Source organism: Phalangium opilio, unplaced genomic scaffold (assembly GCF_054372755.1).
Source record: "Phalangium opilio isolate 3A_F unplaced genomic scaffold, DU_Popi_V2 ptg000329l_1, whole genome shotgun sequence".
Lineage (NCBI taxonomy): Eukaryota > Metazoa > Arthropoda > Arachnida > Opiliones > Phalangiidae > Phalangium > Phalangium opilio.
The window spans coordinates 5,070,217-5,093,900 of NW_028324226.1; the positions used below are offsets into that span (position 1 = coordinate 5,070,217).

At 37.2% G+C, this 23,684-nt stretch overlaps 1 protein-coding gene across 2 annotated transcripts in view; it reads right to left on the reverse strand.

The window, feature by feature from the left end:
* The window catches only part of LOC149610465 (uncharacterized), a 123,220-nt gene that overhangs the window by 70,591 nt on the left and 28,945 nt on the right, over positions 1–23,684 (reverse strand). The window lies entirely within an intron of this gene.

The following is a 23,684-nucleotide window of genomic DNA, read 5'->3' on the forward strand; positions in this document are numbered from 1 at the left end:
CGTATGGATTGGGACATTGCGGGTTCGAGGCCCGGCGCCGACAGAAAAATAATTTCAATTGAAATTAAATACGTTACGCCACCTATGAGGTGTGAGGTGAACTACGGGTGAATTTCGAGTCGAAAATTCGCGGGAAATTTGAAATTGAAAAGTTTATTTATGACGAAACTTATTATGCGGTTACACCAAATCCAGCCAGCCGTCCAGCCAACAGAGGTCAGAACAATACTTTCGCTGCTCTAAAGAGCGCAAAAGTAAAAAGCAACATTTGATTGTGTTATGCAAACTTTTATATTGAGAAACAAGAAAGGCGTTTCTTTGAGTACTATATTTAAATTTATATTAGGAAATATTTCTCGTAAACAAGTTTCTTTTAAAATGTAAAAATATCAAGTCAGCATGTTCAAGATACTTTTCTGAAAGCCATTTTCCAATATGACGGGATAATTAAACCGAATGTTATGCAGGCAGTATACAGGATAAAGCATAAGTCTATAAGATATGTTCCCTAAGTACTTCGTAATGCTAGAGACTTACAGCTCGAGCTAGTTCGAGAACGACAAGCGAGAATTGCATGTCTACACTCGGTCAGTTTTGCAGTCCATCTTCCCATTTAATCTTTACTAAGCCTTGACAGCGCCTCACCAGGCGTCGCTTTACCTCGAATCTATGACGATGGAAATATTATACTGCTTTTCAAAACAAATAAAGTCCGCTTTTGTAAAAGTGTTCTACTATTTTAGCAGCTTGGGCGAGGCTAACTCCACGGGAATTTTGAGGTTTTTTCCAAGTTACACACACACACAGAGCCTTCACTTTTAATTTCACATTTTTCCACAAAAATTTTCATTAATTTCGTTAGTTTTATGAATGTTTTAAGCAAGAGTGAATGTTAAGTTCGCGTCGCACGCTTTTTGACACGCTCTTTAATATTAAACATCCCCCCAACCGCCAAGAATTCAGAAGTACATTACCTGAAATAAACAACTACCCTTGTAGTTAAGTCAAAAGATGTATAGTCTGAAAATTTAGCGAGGAAATTTTGGATTTGGGTAATTGGCCGCCATCTTGGATGACTATCTATCATACCATAGGTATGTTCCTTTCTATACTTCGTAATGCCAGAGACAAAGCTAGTTCGAGAACGACGCGAGAATTGCCTACACGTTTTGCAGTTCATCTTCCTATTTAGTCTGTACTAAGCCTTTGACAGGGTCTCATCAGGCGTCGCTTAACGAGAATCTATGACGTTTCACCTACGTCACTTCATTACAAACTTATGGAACATATCTTATGATACACTACAATCAATGACAAACAATTATAGGTAATTTAAAATGGTAAAATTATGGTATGCTATAAGTCGGTAATATAGAGAAGGCAAATTACTGATACACATATTTACATAACATTCCATCAAATAATTACCTTGCAATTAAAAACGCGAGCTTGTAACGCCATCAATCATTAAAATAGAAATGTTTTACTTCACGTAATGAATATCTACCTTCGTTATATAGAATCTCTCCTGTCACGGCTGCGTAGGCACACCTTATTACAAATTCCTATGCAAATTAGCTCTTCCATTTTTATTATGCAGGTACTCACTCTCTTCACGAAAAACGCTGTAGTATCCGCCTCCTCCTCCTGAACAAAACTCATCCTTACATCCATCCCTTCCTAGGTTTAAATTAATATCCCACCCCCAAAATTTATTTTAAGCCTGTTGACCTTTGACCTTTTTTAATAGCCTTTAAGCTTTGTCGTGTGACCTCCCCCTAATTATTGCTAAAATTACTGGTCAGTAAATGGGGGACGCCGCGCGGAGAAACTTTTAAAAATCACTAGAGGCAGGCAGGTGGGGGATAAGAGGGAATAAATATTCCCATGAATTGTTTAAGCGCATTTTTTATTACCCCATTTTTGACACCAACCATCTAATTTAGTCGAGAAGTTATTTCCAAAAGGGCCCGGGCGACTTGGGATCGTTGCTCGTACCAGGGAGGAGTTCAAAAAGGAGCAGCGAATTGTGGGGTATTTCATGAACCATCAATCTAGGACGACCAGAAACTAGGAGATTTTTCCCCCGCTAACAACGTTTGTGCGCAGTTGCCCCCAAATTTCGCAGGGTACACGCACCGCGGTACAAAGTTAACAAACGTGACGGTTTTGGGAAGGGTACAAACGTATTTCTTCACATTTTAATTTCCCTGAATCACTTTTACATTATCCAAACACGCAAATATTCATTTATTTCCCATTTTTAATTTCTAAATTAAACTTATTTAGATGCAACAAAAAATAATTAACATTAAACTCAAGGCTTAACAAAATGAGACCAAGCGGCCATTTTACTTGTTTACATTGTACAGTCTTTCTCCAAGACTTTGTCGTCTGCTAGCTTTTTTCATTATTATTTTGGGACACTTTAGCAAGAAAACGTTAACATGGGATCCGCCATTAAGATTCTGGTTCATTATATAGAAGGTTCATGTTGTCACGTGGGTTACTATTTTTATACTGAGCTACTATTTTGCGCCCTCTCTCCAACAAAAAATGTACTATTTAAAAAACTCTCATACTGATTAGGCAACTATAACAGTTGCTTTTTTCCTTACCTAGATTTTCACTAGAGGGAAGTTTGTAGTGCGAGTTTCGGGGAGTAAGATGGTGCTTGCCACGTGGTAAATTATCGCCAAGTTTCCAACATCTCCCTCTTTCCCCTCAGTTTGAAAAGCGCGCGTACAATTTGTCTCCTTTCCAACTGCTCCCTGCTAGTAGTGTTCACTGCTCAGCTAGTTTCAGAAGCGATAATGCAATGTCGAAGTTTTGACAAGGCTTTTAAATTTTGGAGGACTAACTTCCGGCAAAAAAGTTAAGTATTAAAACTGGTAACTCCCCTGGCGAGCTTCAAATCAAAAATCCTCTTCCAACTATAAAAGTCGATTGGAGTTGCTATATATATACGTGTGAGTGGGGTTGGACGCTTGCAGACAGCGCCCTACAATTAATGTCATACTCAATTAATTTCTCCAAACATTCATTTAGCATCAATATACAAATCACTCCTTTTAATATTATTAAATTCCTTCATTTATAAAGGGATAATTCGCATGATTTTATCAAGAATGCATACAGCTAGTTGGAATCATTGTGCATGAATATCTCCTTAGTTATTTTCTATGCGGGTTTTGTGGCCCGGACTTGAGAACTTACTATTCGTGGGTCACGCCTCATAATTCTGACGTCTTTCAAACTGAGGGATTTCATTGGTTTTTATAGATGGGCTTTATAGCTTTTGGGTTTGAACATGCCGCCATCTTTTAAAATGGCGGCCCGAAAAGTAATGTTCAAAGAAGGTCCCTTTGATGAAGTAGAATATATAAAACAGAAATCCTTTGTATACTTCTAAAAAAATATCTATTGCGGTTTAAATAATATTTGACTAGATCCGGAAGGAAACGGCACAGTTATGACGTCGTCCTTTTCTTGTCATACACCTTTCAATGAAGACATGGCGGTACTACGTGATGCAACGTTCCACTAGTGCTAAAAATATACCAGAAACAAATAGCATAATGGTGCTGGGGGTGGAGCAAGTTTGAATTGCCAAGGCCCTAAAGCCAAGTCCCCAAAGACAGAGGTTTTATCGCAATAATATCCGACCCCTCTAAGTGAATCTAGTAAGTGTCCTATTAGGTAGTTGGCCTTTTATGAAAATAACGTTCTTTTTTCGATCTATATGTTACTGGGGAGGGATGATAGTTAAAATTTGACACGGGTCGTGGAACATTGATCAAAGTTAATTCGTTTTCTCGCTTCTAGCGTATGCAGTCACTCAAACTAGTCATTCGCATGGATGCTTTTCGCCACAAGCTCAGATTTTTTTTTCATGCGCTTAGGTGTATTTTTGGATATTTAGGGTGAAAATGCGGGAATTCCATAGAACTAACCCTGAAATTCAAAATTGAACATTTAAAAGTTCACTCCCAGTTTTGGTTTTTTTTGCTACCGGTTGCTTGAAAATAACGAAAACAGATCAAATTATTTCAATGCATTTCATCAAAGCCGATTATTTTTAAATATTTCTGGTTTTATAACTAGGAGGGTTTGTTGGGTTTTCACGTAAATTTTGGTACTATACTAGGTAAAGTACTCATTTAGGTGTATAAGAACATGCATTGAGTGATATTATAAACCCATACTGATCAATATAAAGATCAAAACACTTTTAATGAGTTCTTGAAAACATTAATTAATCTACTATAGAATCGGAGCCTCCGAAATAAACTAGGCCCATGCGTGTGGCGAAGCGAGAATATTTTTTTAACTAATTTAGTTCGCCGTGTTTTCCCGTTTTACGACCGTAAAATAAACAAAGTTCAACCCCGTGACCCTGTCGACTGCTTAAGTATTTGGGCCAAGGTCGCGGATTGTACGTATACGGTTTTATTACTCTTACTGAATTATTTTAATTGAAATAATTTAAAATCTAATTTTATTTAAAGAATCATGGTTTCATACAATCTATTCTAACCAAATGATTCAATAAAAAGTGAAGAGACCCAAAAACATTTACGTTAATTTTAGGATGAAACTTTTCTCTATCATAAAATTTTATGAGTGACCCCTAAAATATCAACGATAATTTAAGGAAGACCCCTGTCACAACGGTAATGTGAGCGCCATCTCGTACACATATATGGTGAAAATATTTTCCTTAACAAACTGGATATTTCCCCACATAAAATTTGACATGCATGGGCCTAGTTCATTTCGGAGGCTCCGATAGAATAAAATGAGGGGGATGTTCTTTGGGTGATTTTGAGTCCAAAATGTAATTTCTATAACATTTTGAATTATGATTGGAGTATTTTACGGATGATCCCTTAAATTTAGTTAAGAAACTGAAAGACAATGATTTCTAATTTAAATAAGGGGTCATCCCTAAAACACACTCAAATCTTAACTGGAAAACAGTGGCTCGGACGGAAAAGTGTTACAGAAATTGCATTTTCGACTCAAAATCGCGCAATGAACATCCCCCTTAATTTATGCAAGACTTATCAGAAACACCCTGTATAGATATATTCTAGAAAAAATCGATAGGTTAACCCGTCAAAATCAGACGATTAAAAGGCCTTTTAATTTCAACGTCAAATCCCATTAAAATGGAAAGAAATTACGCAAATATTCCAATAGCTTAATTTCATACTTCGTTGATTAATATTCTAAACTTCTTTGTCAGCTTTCACAGAAAGCTTCCAATTAAATTCATATTGGCAAACTTATAAAATTACATCGCAATACTTCCTAATTTAATCTAAATTTGCATAATGCATCTTTCATGTCCGGAAGGAAACCTTGTTACTTGTTGCCCCCGTAATATAAAGGAATACCAACGCTAGAATTAAGGCGCGAAACACGTCAAGCAAGGAAGTAAGCCTGCTTTGTTTAAGTGGGAATTTTCTCCTCCTTTTCTCTTATTTTCACTCGTAAAGAGATTAACATTTATTTATCTTGAATACAATCTGTCGATTCTCTTTAATATGCAAATTTATTCACTCCCTTCCCTTCCCCCAGTTCCGGTCTTGTTTCCCTTTCTCTTGATGTATACAGACTAGGAGGATTCATACCATTTACACAAGGAGGCCAGGCTTCAGTTGTAACACAAGGAAGCCAGACCCTGGTAGAGTAAAAAGCCAGGCCTCCTTGTGTAAATTGTACTACTCCTCCTAGTCTGAAAACTATGTATTCAAATATATTCTCGTGTTTTCGGAGACTGTACATACACACACAGCATCTGTTGGTATACTACTTAACCCTATGACCTCTCGCCTACTAAGGCGCCAGCTACCACAAGATTCAGAAAGATGCAAGTGTTGTTTCAAAGGGGCGTTTGGTTCGGGAGCTAACAAGATAAAGTATAGATAAGGAAAACAATATAACTTTCTCGTATCAATATTGATGAAAAGCATTACTCATTATGTGCATAATTAAAGATAACAAATTAATCGGAAAAGGCTAAGTTTATACGTACATTAGACTTAAAATTTAACCCAATTATTATTTACTAGCTAAGTTATCCTGCATGCGTTGAACAAGGGACTGCAAGGAATATCCGCTTGTTGTTGTCGAACTAGCTCGAGCTGTAAGTCCCTTGCATTACTAAGTCTAGGACTCTATAAAAGGTTTTTAGCGTTAGGTAAATAAAAAAAAATTTCGTTTAAAATTATGTCAAGAACCTCAAAGTATTAAATAATACATGACATCACAAAGGAAATCCCTAAAATATTCAATATTAATAATATCCGACAATATTTGTTTTTAGACAATATTTTAAAAATTCAGATTCACTTTCCAAACTAAATTTTTAACAAAGAGAAGTCATAAACTAGGATTATTTGAATTAATATTTAATAAAAACAAACGACAAAACGCCCAGGAAATGTCAAATACTACCCCTCTAAGCGTAAGGTATGACGGCGTATCATAAGTTTATAAAATACGTTCCATAAGTATGACACTTTCTATACTTCGTAATGCTAGAGACTCGCCGAGAGTTGGTTCGAGAACGACAAGCGAGTATTGACTACACTCTGTTAGTTTTGCAGGACTTTCATCTTCCTATTTAGTCTGTATTAAGCCTTTGACAGCGCCTCACCAGGCGTCACTTTACGACAAACTATGGCCTACGTCACTTCATGACAAGCTCCAGTTTGTAACCAGTGACAAACTTATGGAAAGTATCTTATGAACTTATGGCGTATGGATGGATATACGATATATATATTTAAAGATGAGCAGTCTTTCTTCTTGAATCATTTACGCCCGCGATTTTGTATAGATTGAGAAAATAAGAACAACACCTGCTCTTTGAAATAAAACGGCGTGACACGTAACGCGTTAGCAAAAAGAATAAGACTAGATTTAGGTCGAACGAATAAATAGGATGCGATACATTTGAATTTCCATCAATATTAGAAGTATATTAACTAGAAGCAGGGATAGATTTAATTTTAGAAGTAGGAATGGAGAACAGAGTAATGCGGGCGCGCGTCAAAGTGACGGACCCCCTTCCACGGGACGGAGGGGTATGAAAGAAGAGGTGGGTCATAGCGACAGAGGTTAAAAGGAATTACGTATTTTTCGCCGTCCCCGTCAGCAACGTCATCAAAACGTAGTTTAAATGAGCCAATAAGATAATTTAAACTTTTCGTTAAGTGTTGGAGGGAGGGGCTCTATACTGGGCTATGAGTCGGACTGAAGTAAATACTAACCGTTCTCCATTCCTACTTCTAAAATTAAATCTATCCCTGCTAGAAGTAAAACGTATGGGATGAGAATTGTCAGGTATGGGTTCATAGACGCTTTACAAAACTACTATGACATTTTGCCGGTTTAAAAAATGGCGGTTATTAATGTAAAAAAACCTTTATGGATAATAAGGTTTCGCTAATATTTATTATATTGGTTTTCCTATATGCTATAGACGGGCCTCATAGCTTTTGGGCTTCGATTGACGCCATCTTTAAAAATGACGGCCCGATCGAAACCTAATAAAAATTTCCTGACGGGCTGATGGGCACAACGCCGTGTGCCTCCTTTGCTACAGTACAATAAAAATAATCAAAGAGAGACAGACAGTGCCAGAACATTTCACTTCATGCATAAGTTTATAAGATATGTTCCATAAGTATGATACTTCCGATACTTCGTAATGCTAGAGACTTACAGGTCGAGCTAGTTCGAGAACGACGCCAGAATTGACTACACTCGGTTAGTTTTTCAGTCCATGTAGCCCTATTTAGTCTGTACTACGCCTTTGACAGCGCCTCACCAGGCGTTGCTTTACAAAAATCTATGAACGTTTCACCAACGCCATTTCACGACAAGCTCTCAGTAACCAGTGACAAACTTATGGAACATACATTATGAACTTATGCTTCAAGTAATACAGTTTTGTCTGGCAAATATATCATCAACATCACGAGGAGAGAAGCAATAGAGAAGAGACTCTAGAGAGAGAGTACGGGGCTGACGTCGTTCTCAATAAGATTAAAAGAGAGATTCATCTCTCACTCCTCACTCCTTCTCCCTCACTCTCTCTGGAGCATAATCGATTGTGATTATCTTTTCTTTTATAGCTTCTTCTTTAGAAAGAAGGGCCCTACTACTCCCCTAAAATGAATGCCTGGTTGACTCCCTTAACTTCAACTTCACAAATTCTTTTTCTGGTCACCGGCATTCTTAAAGAGATAGCGAACAATAGTTCCCGTCAGAATCCTCTCCCTCTCTCTCTCTCGCTCGCTGGAGAGAAAAGGAGTCAAGAAGGCATCAATCCATGGAAACGGCCAAGAACACAATGCATCCTTTCCCAGAAATCGAGAGTGAAAAATTTTTATACAAATGTGTTTACGCGCTATGTTGTTCTGAACAATAGAACGTTGCTCGACGGTGCATGGTCTCTAAGATGCTTCGTATAATGAGGTTTTTAATACCCAAGTTTTATTGTTATTTGTTAAACGAAGGGATCAAAGCGAGAATGAGAATGCATTATCGAAAATATTTAGACTGAAAGTGAAAATAAAAATTTCATTTTAACCTAAATATTGGGTCCAATAAGTCATTGGAATTTTTGATTGTGGGAAGTTATATTGTAGTTTCGATTTTAGGAGTGACCCCACTGTGAATCAGTGGCATTAATTGCAACGGAAGACGAAAGTGAGGGGCTAATCACTTCGAAATTAACTGTACGGTTTTCGTGTAATCATTTTAGCACCGTCAAAACAGTGGGCACGTATGAGAGAGACCGAATTCTCCGTCAGTCCCCTTTCAAAACCGGTACCGAGCTGTAGCTCAGTATCAGAGTTCCGCACAGGCTCAACAGAGGCAAAAAAGTCAGAAGTTTGTTAATGGGTCACGAGGCGTCTGGCTCCAAGGCTGTGCGCCGAGGTGGGTGCGCGTGAGAGAGATATCGGGCTGTGCCGTTATAGTTACCTTACCCCTTCAATCTGACTCTCCTTCTTATACGTGCTCACTGGTACTCAAAAGTAGTGTTTATCTCGGCAACAGTTTGTACTGGCGAAAAATACGCGGGTAACACACGGTATGTTTGTCAGGGGTCTGCCTAGACACGGTTACCAACTTACCGCGAAATTTTTAGATTAATTTTCCCAGACATTTTTCTACGATTTTCCCTGACATTCTTTTATTGTTCAAATTTAAAAAAGGGGTGATATAAGCCTACTATTTAGTTTAATCGCATTTTATGAATATGCAACGTCTGGTCAAACGTGATCTTACTAAAACGGCGTTTAAAACATCACCCAGCTAAATCGTTGACCCCCAGATATTTTTGCTACTATTCCCTAACTTTGTTGAAATTCTTAAAACTCCCTAACTTTTCCTTGACCCATTTTAAAATTCCCTAATTTTTCCAGGTTTTCCCTGTCACTGTGGCAACCCTTGTTGAAACGTTTTCATCACGAATTACTTCGCTTTCATTTGAAAAAATATTACAAACAGAAACGGAGCAATGATTTGTAGGTCGATCCAAAGACGATAGATATATGGCTTGAAACAATAAGGAATTTGGTGGACTAGTAACTTTCAACGTGATAAGCCTAAAGAATTATTTTAATTATAAATTACCCCGTAATAGTAGGTCTAGATCGACCTATTCGGATTTGCGTAGGTCAAAGGTTAGACGCCACATGCGGTGAAACGAATGATAAAATTAGTCATTTCTTCTCGGGCAGTTGAAGCGTGCGGTTTAAATTATTAGGGTGACTGAGAGAGGTTAGATGTAATAGAAATGGTGAAGGATCAATTTATGTGCGGATACCTTAACCAATAAAAAGATATTTTCGTTCCAGAAATTTCAGAGGGCCATAACCTCATCGTCTATTTAACATATTGGCATAATACTTATCATTATATAAGATCAGGTACCAAAAAAAGAATAAATTCCTCATTAAATATTTTAAATACCTGTATAACGGTAAATAATAAACAATTTAAAAACCAGTTTCTTTACACAATTAAACATTCGAGACGATTGACGTGCTCGTTATTACAAAGTAGTAACAAACTATATCTTCTTTGTATTTATTTAAAACTATTTATGCCCTTAAAAGAACAAAGCTTAGTCAAAGTAAACCTGTTTCTTTAAAGAGAAAATAAGAACAAAAATTATCAAATAGGAATTTTACGAGACAACTGGGATACTTCGTTTTCCCATGGTTCGTTCAATCAGCACGATTGAATTCGATTAAGTTATAAACAAGAACTTGTCACAAACTCTTAGCATAAGTTTGTAAGATAAATTCCATAAGTATGACACTACCTATACTTCTTAGTGACGTGTTTTCAATTAAGTGCCGTAACTGAGTAACTTTAATTTTAGCTAACTGCCCTTTCAAGAAGAAACACGTCTAATGGAGTTGAAATACACCTAAAAATAAATTCATTCAAAATTTACAACGGCCATACGAGTTTCTAAACCGGGCTTTCACGAATGAGGGGTGATCTTATTGGTTCGCTTAGAAATGCGCAGAGGCAGAATTTTAGTGTCAGAATGTTTTCAGCCAATGAAAAAATGTCACCTTTGAGTTTGTATTTCTGTTCACTAGATGGCGCTTGCTTCATTTTCAATTTGCCCCTTAACGGGCGTATATATATGGCCAGATTGTTTATTTTATTTTTAGGTCTATTCACAAGCATTCTTAGTTAGAATGAATTCACGTTTTAACTTTACATTCCGAAGAAGTATAATTCCAATACCATTCCTTATTATTCTTGCTTTTTAAATTTAATGACACTCCCATTCCCATTCCCACTCCATCCTTAATCATTGTTGTTTGACTAAACAGTTTATTTTAAATTCGTCAATATAAAGAGCTAATAAACAAGTTTTCAAGCTAAACGCTATCAACACGTTTCAAGTGCTGAACTACCAAAAGCGGTCTCCTTTAACTCCAGTTGCAATTAATAATTCTACAATCAAAATTAAGACAAAATGATGCTACATAAATGGAAAACAGCCCTTAATCCTCATCGAAATCAACCAATACAATTTTATTAACCCATTTTTTGCAACCACACAAAAAAAGCGATGGATCATACAGATGGATATCTGAAGCTATTTCATTATAGCCTTTGGCAAGGTTGTTAATTTAAAAAATGTACATAACTGGAGCGAAATAGGCACGAGCTAGCACGTGACTCGAATCAAAATGGCCGGTTTAAACCTGGGATCGAACTAATGTTACTTTTTTCAAAGTGCTAAGCAAGTTGGCGCGAAGAACTCGTCTGAAGGGAGGGGTCCGTTCGTTCGACAAACTTCAAATACAATTTTTCTAAAATTTATTATAATTTTTTTTTCTTTTTACATATTTTCAAAAAAAAAAATTAACAGGGGTGCGCCCCACCCATGGTCTGTGAAGCTCACTTTCACGCTTAGGCAAGGAGAACGAATTCATATTCAACAGAGAGAGCTAGTTCCTGCATGGCTATACTCGTTAATATTACAAAATTTCAGACGCATAATTACTCGTGTCTAGGGGAAAAAATAGCTCTCTTAAAGACTGAATCTACACTCAAATTTCATTAAAGGAAAAGTTCAAGTAAAATAACATACCTTAAAAGAACGGAATATTTCCAACTATATAAGGAATTAAATATTAAAATAAAATAAATGATCTCTTATTACAAAATAATTAGCATTTAATTAGTCTTCAAAAATTAAAAGAACTACTGCGCAATCCGCCATTGGTTTGGTGGCGTCTGCTGGCCACCCTTACCCTTACCAATCAGGGACGGGGGGGGATAAGGATCGTTTTAAAACTGGACATTGGACCAGCAACCCCCCCCCTGTCCTGGAATAAATAAACTGGTCCACGACCATTGACCAGGGCGTGCCGTCTGCTAAACTATAGAGGTGGATAATTAAAATAGTTGACTCTGGTTACCTTTGAATTTTCTTAGTGGTGCCGTGGACCACTGACCCCCCTCCGATTTAATTTTTAAACTGGTCCATGCAATTTTTAAACTGGTCATTTGCCCTTTGCCACCGCCTTATTTCCCACGCTGTTACCAATCTCAGCCTGTAAGAATTCAACCAATCAATTTCGTTGGGGTATAGTCTTGTAACAAGAGATCTTTTATTTCTTTTTCAATATTTAATTTCTTTTATATTTAGAAAAAGGCGGTGGGTTCTTTTAAAGGTATAATGCTATGTTACCTGAACTTTTCCTTAAAAAAAAAGAGCACCGGATGAAGGTAGATGACTTCTACCACAGGGAATACCATATACCGTCCGGGTTTGGAATTACAATTAGGAAACGAAATATATTTCGTAATATATGGATTTTTTAAAAATAATTTTTAATTTCGTGATGGGCATGGGTTGTTGGCCACACAGTTTCTGTGTAAGTTCGTAAGATGTGTTCCATAAGTTTGTCACTGGTTACAAACTGGAGCTTGTCATGAAGTGACGTAGGTCATAGATTCGAGGCGCAATCAAGGTTTAGAACAGACTAAATAGGAGAAGATGGACTGCAAAATTAACCACCGAGTGTAGTCAATTCTCGCTTGTCGTTCTCGAACTAGCTCGAGCTGTAAGTCTCTAGCATTACGGAGCATAGGTAGTGTCATACTTATGGAGCATATCTTATAAACTTACGATTTCTGTTTAATTGTAGGGTCAGTCTCTCAGTGTATACCCTTTACTGTACAAATTTAAAGTTATTTAAAGACATCGCGGGTGGGTAAGAATATTTGAAATACCTCACAGGCATCACGTGAGGCCAAGGTTACAAAGACTCCATATGGTGTGGGACTTCTCACCTATTCCCTGAAGTGCTATAATTATTTAAATTAAACGAACTATACGCTTCTTTGAACCACGCCTCTCCTAGGTCACGTGTCTGACGAATTTCAAATTATTTTTACCCATCCGCCGATGGTACCTTTAATATATGTCATAGCAAAATATAGAAAAAACACAGAGAATCTTTAATTTTAATTCCCGGATGAAACTTCGAGAAGTGGGCGTGTACTAGCTCTAATTTTAATTAATTTTTATTTTAAATTTATAGTCAAAGTTAAAAATTACACTAAAAAGCATTAAAAACCGCCACTATACGCCTGACGTAACACATCGTGGGCTTTTTAAGCATATATAAAATATTTTAAACAGTTAATACAGGGTGCTCCAAGAAGGGTAATTAAAGAATCGAAGTAATCAATTTTGAGTTGAAAACGTTGTATGAATTTTTGCCCATAAGGGTGGTCACCGTTTACGAGTTATAATTGGAGCATTTTATGGTTGACCCCTTAAACTTAATTAACAAACCGAATGACAATGATTTCTAATTTAATTAAGGGGTCTTCCCTAAACACTTTAACCTATTTGGGAACACCCTGTATATATGAACAGAAGCTTTACCCAAAACACAACCTTTAAAAACTTACATTTTATGGGTCAAACTTTTAATTGTAGAATATTACTTCAATAATAATCGTTCAATCGAAGTATAAACTGTTAAATTAAACCTCTCTCCATTACGTCACAATAGAAAATACGGCAACTCAATCATTTTTGAACTAATTTAAATTAATTCGAGTTGGTTGGCGCTATTTAATTTTAATCTAGTTTAAATATCGATCGATGTATTATCATAATCGGGGGAATTAGGTCAAATTAACCCAAAAATTTATAAAAACTTACATTCGCCCATTCAATAAAAACTAAGCGCGCCCTGCCCTTTGCAAAATTAAATGCCTTAAATGATTTTTAAACTATTATGAACAAATTATTGCGGAGTAATAATCAAACATATTTAGGCCCGCACACTGCACTCCCTAACCTAAACATTAATTGTGTAATTTCTCAATTTTAATAATAGTTATTTAGATCGCCCGTTTGGATAAAATAAAACAAAACAAAGCAAAAAGAACGTATATAGAAAAATACCTGTTTCAAACTGAAAATACAATAGAAATTAAGGTAGCAACTTTAATTTGCGAGGGACAAAACACTCGAAATGTAAAAGGTATGGTTCCCATTAGCTTTGAAATTTTTTTAAAAAGAAACGTGTCAAATTAATTTTTGCATAGTAAATCCTAAAAATAAGTGAAACTTGAACGCAAAAAAAAGCTATATTATTAAACGGTGCAATAGTTACACCAGAAGGTGATAATAGAAGAAGGATGACACTCTGTATCCTCCCAATGCTTTAGTTACGTAACATGATTCTTCCCAGGCGAGGGAGCCCTTTTTGTTTGCTCTCCTGCTCATCAAACTTCAGATGGGCATCACACCGTGCTACGGTGGATTCTATAACTGTTTGGAACTAAATACTCAGTAATCAACCCACAAACCTCGTCCACAAGCGCTTGCGCCTTGACAAATAGTTAAGCGCTAATAGAGTAATGATGAGGGAATTATTTATCGCGTATGTGATTCGGTTTAGTAACCTTGCTCCAAATGTAAAATGATGTTGGGTAGAATCATCTTACAATTACCTCGCTTTGTGCAGTACACTTCTCCCGAAAAGAAATATTATATACTTCTGGTTATACGAATGCTCCTACAAATTAATACGAATTGCTTATAAATAAATTTACAGAAATTATAGAAAACTAGCTTTTACCCGCAGTGTCGCTCGCGTGTAATAAGAACTTCCATCAAAATGATGTAAAGAATGGGTTGACTAATATATTTGTAGCACCCTAGGAGCGAAGGCACTCGGCGTTGCCAGTCAGCCCGTCGGGACATTTTTATTACTTTTCACGCGGACATTATTCCATAAAGAAGGCCTCTTTTAATAAATTTCTGGCCGCCATTTAAAAAGATGGCAATAAATGGAACCCAAAGAACCATTCAGCCCGTCTATAGGTTAAAGCAGAAGTGAGATGAGACCAGAAGTACTGAGCTAACCAAATTCTTCACTCGGCGAAAGTGAATATTCTTGATAACACAAGAACGGTTGGCCCTCTAGTAGCGGTTTCTGAATTTTCCCTCCAAAACGTGAGACGCTCGCGGTGGTAGACGGCCGAACTAGATTCAAGGAGCCGCGTCCGTGTTCGGCCGCTTTAGGTTGAGGGGAAGGGGGTAGGAAATGTTTTTGGAACTAGACCAATTTTTTTCTCAGTAGTGTAGGCGCGTGGGAAGCGGCATAAAATCCTCAAATTTGTTCACTAGTGCCAGGATCTACTATCAATGCTAGAACCCTTCACTTCTAGTCTCATCTCACTTCTGGTTAAAGGAAACCAGTGTACTAAATATTTGTGAAATCGGTTGAAACGCGCGGATTTTGTTGCATAGAGAAGATGTTTTACATTTCTGGGCGCCATTTATTAAGATGGCGGCGGATTGCAAAAATCTTTCTTAGCACGCGCTTAATACTTATGAGTAACGTTCCTGCAAATTTTCAGCCTTCTAGGGCAAGCGGTTTGGGCTGGACCTTCATTATCAGTCAGTCTGTCGATCAGTCAGACTGACTTATCCGAAAAGTTGACAGAACAATTTTCGAAGTAGTTAACCCCTCGCCGTCTTACAGGTAAAAAGATAGTTTCATTTTAGTTTTTATCTTAATCTACATGTTACATAACAACTGTTTCCGCTTTGAAACTCTTCAAATAATGAGCGTGGCTATATACTTCCAGGCCAATTAGTATCCTGGTTAAAATAAAAAAGACCGCAAAAACGTTTTACATTTACTTCCAACTATTCCATGATTAGCTACGGCCACGCTAAATATAGAGCAATTTACTTAATGGAAGCCTTTTTTCTTTCGTTTTGTTTTTACCCACCATGCACCTCTTACTATACTTGTTTTGGCGTTTTTATGACCGCGTTTTCCGTTGGTTCAGCTTTATTTATTCCCTATCCTATTCCGTATTTAGTTTGCTTTTTTTTTATTACGAAATGCAACTGTTTACATTACACGGATACCGCTGGCGTAACGAAGGTATAATAAATACTGATTATTTTAGTGAGACTGTCCAACTGAGCTGAAGAGGCGTTGGTCCCAATTGGGCTGGGTCTTGGTTTCTCTGTTCTAGCGTCACCCAAGACTATTAAGAGGGAAGTTCAAGGGTCGCTTGACCTTAGGTAGGTGACACTGTGATTCAGATAAATGTTGAATTAAAGGTGGTATATTTATTTCCATTCATTATTCTTGCACAGTTCTTTGACAAATGAAAGTTCAATTTAAAGCAAGTCAACACTATTTTAGAACAAATAACTATACGCATATAAATGCACACCTTCATCACAAATTGTCATTCTGCTTGAAAAATAACATCATAACGGTTTTCTTCCCATACATAACCACTCCAGATTTCGTCACCCCTTTATTTGACCTTGTGACAAGGTCGAATAAAGGGGGTGACATATAAGGCTTGTCTGTTATTTCGCCCAATAAGTTGTTTGCACATTGGGTAAGCCTTGGGTTGGTATATCATGGCATATTTCAAGTAAAAGTGGACAAAGCAGTATCGAATAAATTGACGATTTGATCGCAACGAAAACACGAGCTGACTTGAATTATTAACAGTAACCACTTTGAATCCAAAGTATGTCCACAAAAATGGTTCAGAGATGAGAATACGTATACTGCTAACACCGACTAATTTAAGTGAGAATGTAACAAATTATGCAAACTCAGAAGGGACTTCCAAATATACTAGGAGGAGAATGACACGTAACTTAATTTGGTCGCGAAAAGTTCACTCGTAATTTAAATTCATTTAAAGAACTTTTAACAAGGAAAATTTCTGTATTTAAAGAACAACAAAAGAACCCAAAAAACATTTCCAAGATACGAGTCCTGCACCTTGGATTCTTGGGAGTACCATAAGTTCATAAGATATGTTCCATAAGTTTGTCACTGGTTATAAACTGGAGCTTGTCATGAAGGGACGTAGGTCATAGATTCTCGTAAAGCGATGCCTGGTGAGGCGGTGTCAAAGGCTTAGTACAGACTAAATAGGAAGATGAACTTCAAAACCGAGTGTAGTATACTCAATTCTGGAGTCGTTCTCGAACTAGCTCTCAATAAGTCTATAACATTACGAAGTATAGGTAGTGTCATACTTATGGAACATAAACTTATGGGAGACGTTACTCGAGTCCAAATTTGCTGACACATCCACAGCGAGGTTCGGCCCACTTGTGGGACTGACCCGGCCTTTCCATTATGGCCATCAGAATCAACTTGAATAGTCAATACGCACTAAGCTAGGCTAGCTCTTACCTCTATCAAATCGAGGTTAGAGTTCAAAGGGAGTCTGGCTTGGTCAGCGCTGACACCCAACCTGATTCTGATTGAGGGAATAGCCACCAACAGGCGTGTGTATTTTGTGATGTATTCTCAAGAGGTATTGGAAAGACGAATAGCGCTGACCTCATCGACAAATACAGCGCCGAAAGCGGTATAGCTCTTATCCTTAGCAGGCCTTGTCTTTAAACAACGATATTCTACAGACTTTGCACGCTTTCATAAACGATTTGGTTGGATGGTTGCGTACGAGCCGATAGGGAATGGCGGGAGACTTTCGCTAAATCTTCACTTTCGGCAACATAGACCTACAATAGGCTATACAGGGTGTTTCTTATAAGTCTGCCATAAATTAAGGGGGATGTTCTTTGAGAGATTTTGAGCCGAAAATGTTATTTCTACGACATTTTGACGTCCGGGCCACTGTTTTAAGAGTTATGATTAGAGTGTTTTAGGGATAACCCCTTAATTAAATTAGAAATCATTGTCTCAATCAGTTTCTTAATCAGTTTCTTAATTAAATATAAGGGGTCATCCATAAAATACTCCAATGTTATATCTACGACATTTTGACGTCCGGGCCACTGTTTTCGAGTTATGATTATAGGGTGTTTTAGGGATGACCCCTTAATTAAATTAGAAATCATTGTCTTTCAGTTTCTTAATTAAATATAAGGGGGTCATTCGTAAAATACTCCATCCAACCTTGACTCGAAAACATTGGCCCAGACGGCAAAATGGAGATAGAAATTACATTTTCGACTCGAAATCGTAAACAAAGAACACCCCTTAATTTATGGCAGATTTATCAGAAACACCCTGTATAGCAAATGTCACCTCGGGTCTATAAGAGAAAACAAAAAGGGTAGCTAAGCCTTTGGTGGTATCCCAAGGAGACTGTAATTAAGAGTGCATAGTCTTTTCTCTTTTGTGTTAATAATTAAGCTTTCGTAGAGACGTCGAAAGTATAAACATGGAGAAAAGAGATGAGATGGAGTGGTAATGATGATGGGCGACCTGCGGCACTGAAACTCTCCCAGTGTACCTTGCGCACGTTTCTACCCTTCAGTAGGTGATTGTTAAGTGCTGCCGCGTAGCGCCATTGAATGAGAACTAGCTTCTATTTTTAAGACACAGGGGGGGCATTCTCGACGTTTCCGTACCCTACGACTCTACCGAAACGCTAAGGATGCTGGGAGGATTTCGTTGCTGTATGTGGCGGGTACAGACAACAACGTTACAGGTATGGATGTTTCTGCTCCATCCCTCTCTCCTTCAAGGTATAAAAGCGCATTTTAGAGACACTTAAAAGTTGCAGAACAGTTTCTAATTCAATTTTAAATGTGCTAAACCCTATACATAAAGAGAATTTTAATGGCGTATAGGCCTTATTCTCGAAAAACAAAGCTGCTAAAGTTGAAAGCGTTAGATTAAAGTTAAGTAGCCTATAGTATGGTGATTAAGAAAAAAAAATCACACTGATTTCAAACGCTTCTGACCAAAGTGCTTTTTAAGTATACCCTGTTTCTCAGAAATCTGGTAAGGGGGGTGTTTTTTGGACGATTTTTAGTAGAAATTGTAACTTCTATGACACTTTGTTGTCCGGGTCAATGATTTGAATGTTTTACGAATGACCCATTAAGTTTAACTAAGAAACTGAAAGACAATTTCTAAATTAATTATGGGGTCATTCCTAAAACACTCAAAATCATAGCTAGAAACCAGTGCCCCATGTAGCAAAATGGAGATAGAAGTTACATTTTCGACTCAAAATTGATTTCCCAAAGAACACCCCCTTAATTTATGGCAGACTTATCAGAAACACCCTGTATATTTTCGTAAATTAAATTCTGAACTATACAAATTTAACTAATCCAAATACTTAATATTGGTATGTACCACTACCTATAGCAGCTACTTAAAAAAGCAACGTCCCTGCGAAATTTCAGCTTTCTTAGATAAGCGGTTTGAACTAGACGTTCATTATCAATCAGTACTTGTACAATGAAACCACTTGGATATTTTAATCATATTAAACTTATACAACCGAGTACCATAAAATGATTCCATTCTTTAGTCGTCTCTAATCCTTCTGTTTTAATCATTTCGTTCTTCTCTCCGACCCGGCCCCTTTTCCTTTTTTAATTACTATTCCCTTTGTTTATCAAAAAATTAATTAATCAAAAGCCCCCGTATAGTGTCGAGAACAAAACCAACCAATCTCGTATGTTATGTAAATAAGCTTAGCAATATATCATCGTTAGTTCAACAGCTCACCCTATATATCAAGAAAAGTTGGATACGCACGCTTTAAAACTCATCGCGAAAATACTTCGTATTTAGACTAGGATGTTTGATACCATTTACACCCCTCAGCACCAGGAGGTTAGGCTATTTGGTGCTGCACTTTGTTAGCCAAGTAGCCTGTCTTCCTGCTGAAAATTGCATCAATTCTCCTAGTCTGAAAACTATGTATACAAAGTTTAATTGCAAAACTAAACGATTAGAGAAGTGAAATTGCTAAAGAGCTTATCACTCTCGGATTCCCTAAACATCCCAATTAAGGATTTCGGAAAATAATTTTAACAGCTTAATGTTACACCTTTAATACAGTTTATACACTGAATATGTTGACTGACTTGGTCCTCTTAAATAAACGTAATTTCTACTAGATTCAAAGACGAATTGAAAATCGGAAATTTATTGGTAATACACCTGTTTTACTACAATTTACTGGGTAACATAGTGGGCAAATTACCATTGGAATATTAAGCTGCTGCATGAAACGGGTAATTAATCTTGGATTTAGTATATTACCGTAATGAAGCGGGTATATTACCGTAATGAAGCGGGTATATTACCGTAATGAAGCGGGTATATTACCGTAATGAAGCGGGTATATTACCGTAATGAAGCGGGTATATTACCACTGTAATACTATGGTACGCTTTTCACTGGTAATTAGCAGCGGATTTCGTAAATTATCGGTAATATAGCAGTTATTATTACCATTGTAATATAACAGTGCTCTAAGAACTGGTAATTAACAGCGGATTTGGTTACAATACCGGTAACATAGCAGTTATTATTACCATTGTAATATAACAGTGCTCTAAGAACTGGTAATTAACAGCGGATTTGGTTACAATACCGGTAACATAGCGGGTAAATAACCACGTAATATTACGTACGGTAATACGCTAGGAATTAGTAATTAACAGCTCATCTGATCTCATAAAGATCCGGTAATATAATATACGGACGGTGAACTATCGTCACACCTCTCTAGAAACATTAATTAATTAATGACACGTGATGAAATGACGTAAAAAACCAACCAAAAAGCTTATCATTGGGGAACCTCATTCGGAGTTTCGAAAACCGATAGAGTACAGGGATATCGATTTTTGATAAATTGCAAAACGTGTTGTGTGGTTTTATTTTTTAACAAAAAAAAAGGTCCCGTAGCACATAACAGCCACGCATATAACCAGGAAAAGTAGTTGTTTTTTTGATATAAGTTGGCTGGAATAGTGGGCCCATTTTGAGGGTAATTTTAAAGTATGCCGAGCTCATTTACCCCCTTTATATTAGCTATCCCCCCTCTGGGTTAACTGGCTCGTAAATTCTTTCATTACCTTATACAAGCGCATCCTTTTTAAATGAAAAAGTGATCCACATTTTCACTTCGTGCCAGGCCAGATTTCTTTTTTTTTTTTTTTTTGGTATAAATGTAACTAAACCAGGGAGCTACTGTTTATGGAGTGTTTTTTAATCTTTTTTTTTTACAAAGAGTTCAGATTCTAATCGTTTCGTTGCTCTTATTATGATTAAAGGAACCTTAGAGGGATAATGAAATGTTACCCAAAAAAAAAAAATATTATAGGCTAATAAAAGAACATCAAAGTGATTAAGAAAACTTATCAATGTATAAGTTCCTACTGATTGATTTTGACTGATACTTTATGCGCCCAGCTCGAACCGTTTTAATTACATGGCTGAAATTTTGCAAGGACATTAATCTTAACAAGAAGCGATATCTAGTTTACTCGGGAGAAGGTATAAATTCGCCACATTTCTAGCTTTATCTCCAGTCCAGACGTAGATCCGGAGTTAATCCCCGCCTCTAAATTACGACCAGAATCTCATTGGTTCTTGAAAACCCACGTCAACGCGACGCGAATGACGAAAATTACGTATTTTCCGACTGAGGAGAGGCGAAATGGCCCGGCCTCCTTTTACGTCCCCCCTTGTATTTTGAAAGGACTATGACGCGCGAATACTTAGGCATCTTATACCGTCTCCCTAATAAACTATATATCGCTTCTTGGTCTAAAGTATAGTTACGCAACAATAATGGTTTCTGAAATCCGCGGCCATCTTTAAAAATGGCGGCCAGAAATATAACATAAAAATCGTAGGTACGTTCCAACTGATTTCATTAATACTTTCGCTATATTACGTATATGGAATTTATGGCTTTGGCTTTTTATATAAAAAAGGACTAATTAAAGCTTCAAAAGTATGTGTTAAGACTAAAGTTCATTTCAGCTTAAAGGGATAAGCCTAGGCCACATTTTTTCTTCATTTTTAATCGAAAGAGGGTATGAAATTATGAAAATATCAATTGGAACCATGATTCTATCTAAAATATTAAAGAAGATACGAGCAACTAAGTTTCCGTATTTGACACTACACGTTAGGCTACTCCACGAAGCACTGGGGAGTACCTCTGTTGGACGAACACGTCAGGTGGTACTAGGCGTCCAATAAGGAGAGGCACTTCCCAGTGCTTCGCGGAGTAGCCTAACGCGTAGTGCCATCCATTACGAAAACTTAATTGCTGGTATCTTCTTTAATATTGCAGATAGAAACATGGTTCCAATTGATATATTCAATACTTCATACCCTCTTTCGATTAAAAAAGAAGAAAAATCTAGCCTAGGGTATCCCTTTAAGCTCAAATAACAAATCTGATCAAAAAAAATTAGAAGAAGCACCACATGCTTTGGGTTAAAAAAAAATAAACCCCATTTGAAACCCGGTAGCTTGAATCACGAAGAAGTTTCCAAAAACCTTTATCTTTCGGTTACGTTATAAATACAGCAACGTAATCTTATCCAAAACCCGTATGCTATAATATTTTACAAAGTTAAATAACCCTTTAATACCGCACAGAAGAAGGTAATCCCCGGTTAAATTTGACAGCACCACGAAATTAATGCAGACAAATGATAAAAAAGAAAGAAAAAAGTATTTAAAAAGTTGTTGAATGGAATATAAAACTCGCAGGTATTTCCGGGGGTGGAAAGGATTAACGTGGGTATTGTTTCGTTTTAGGTCTAGTTTCGTGTTTTAATTTAAATTTTTTTTTGTGGTAGTCTTGAAACGTGGGCTCAATCGGTTACTGTGCCTTTTCTTTTCTTCATTTCATTTGAGATATTACGATTACAAATTGGTCGGCGTAGGTTGACTTGTGACAGATTTAGCAAGGGTGGATTGTAAAATGAAAATAGAATGGCTAGGATGTTTTGGGATGCGACTTCGAAACTTCTCCTTTGATTGGAATTTTATTTTATCGAAGTCACCTGTTGGACTAAACTATATATAGCGGGATCAAATGCTTATTTCATCCCACTCGAGCAAAGTCAGCTATATCATGAGTTAATAATATGTTAGCTCCCTATAAGTTACTCAGGCAATACATTTTTATACTCCAGCGTTTTCTCCCGCGCCGCCGGCTTCCCAATTATATGCGACGCTCTGCGGCCGCCACGCGAACGAAAATCTTATTTACTCTTCTTTCCGGTTTTTCCCCGGAAGCGCGTGTAGTGGAAGCTAGCCAATGATATCGGAGCTATTTAAGCAGCCGAATATTTCGCTCAGTAGCCTCGGTTAAGAAAACAGTTAAGAGATCAGTGGAATGGATTTAGCTGTTGTATAATTTTCTGGATTCAAGTCACATTAACAACTCTCGAGGAGCCGTGCGAGCGGGATTTTTTTCCGACAAGAGAGAGCGCAACATTCGGATTTTCTTCCCGCGCGGGCGAAATGAGAAGAAATCGCTGGATACATTACGCCTATGGAGCCTGAGTAACTTATAGGGAGCTAACATATTATTAACTCATGGCTATATGGTATTGGCTGCGACCAGAAACACATAAAAGCTGCTTGGATTCATTGTGCCTTCATTTCTCCCATGTTAATAATAATATCTATGCGGGTTTTGTGGGCCGGGTTTGAGTATTTCGTCACGCCTCATAATTCTGACGTCATAAATTGTGATTTCAATGGTTGGTAGTAACGCGAGGTAAGGTACGTGCGCGCCCGCAAGATGCAACGAGATTTGAACGTTCTCGGGTCTTCTGTTTGTTCTTTTTCACAACAGAGACATTA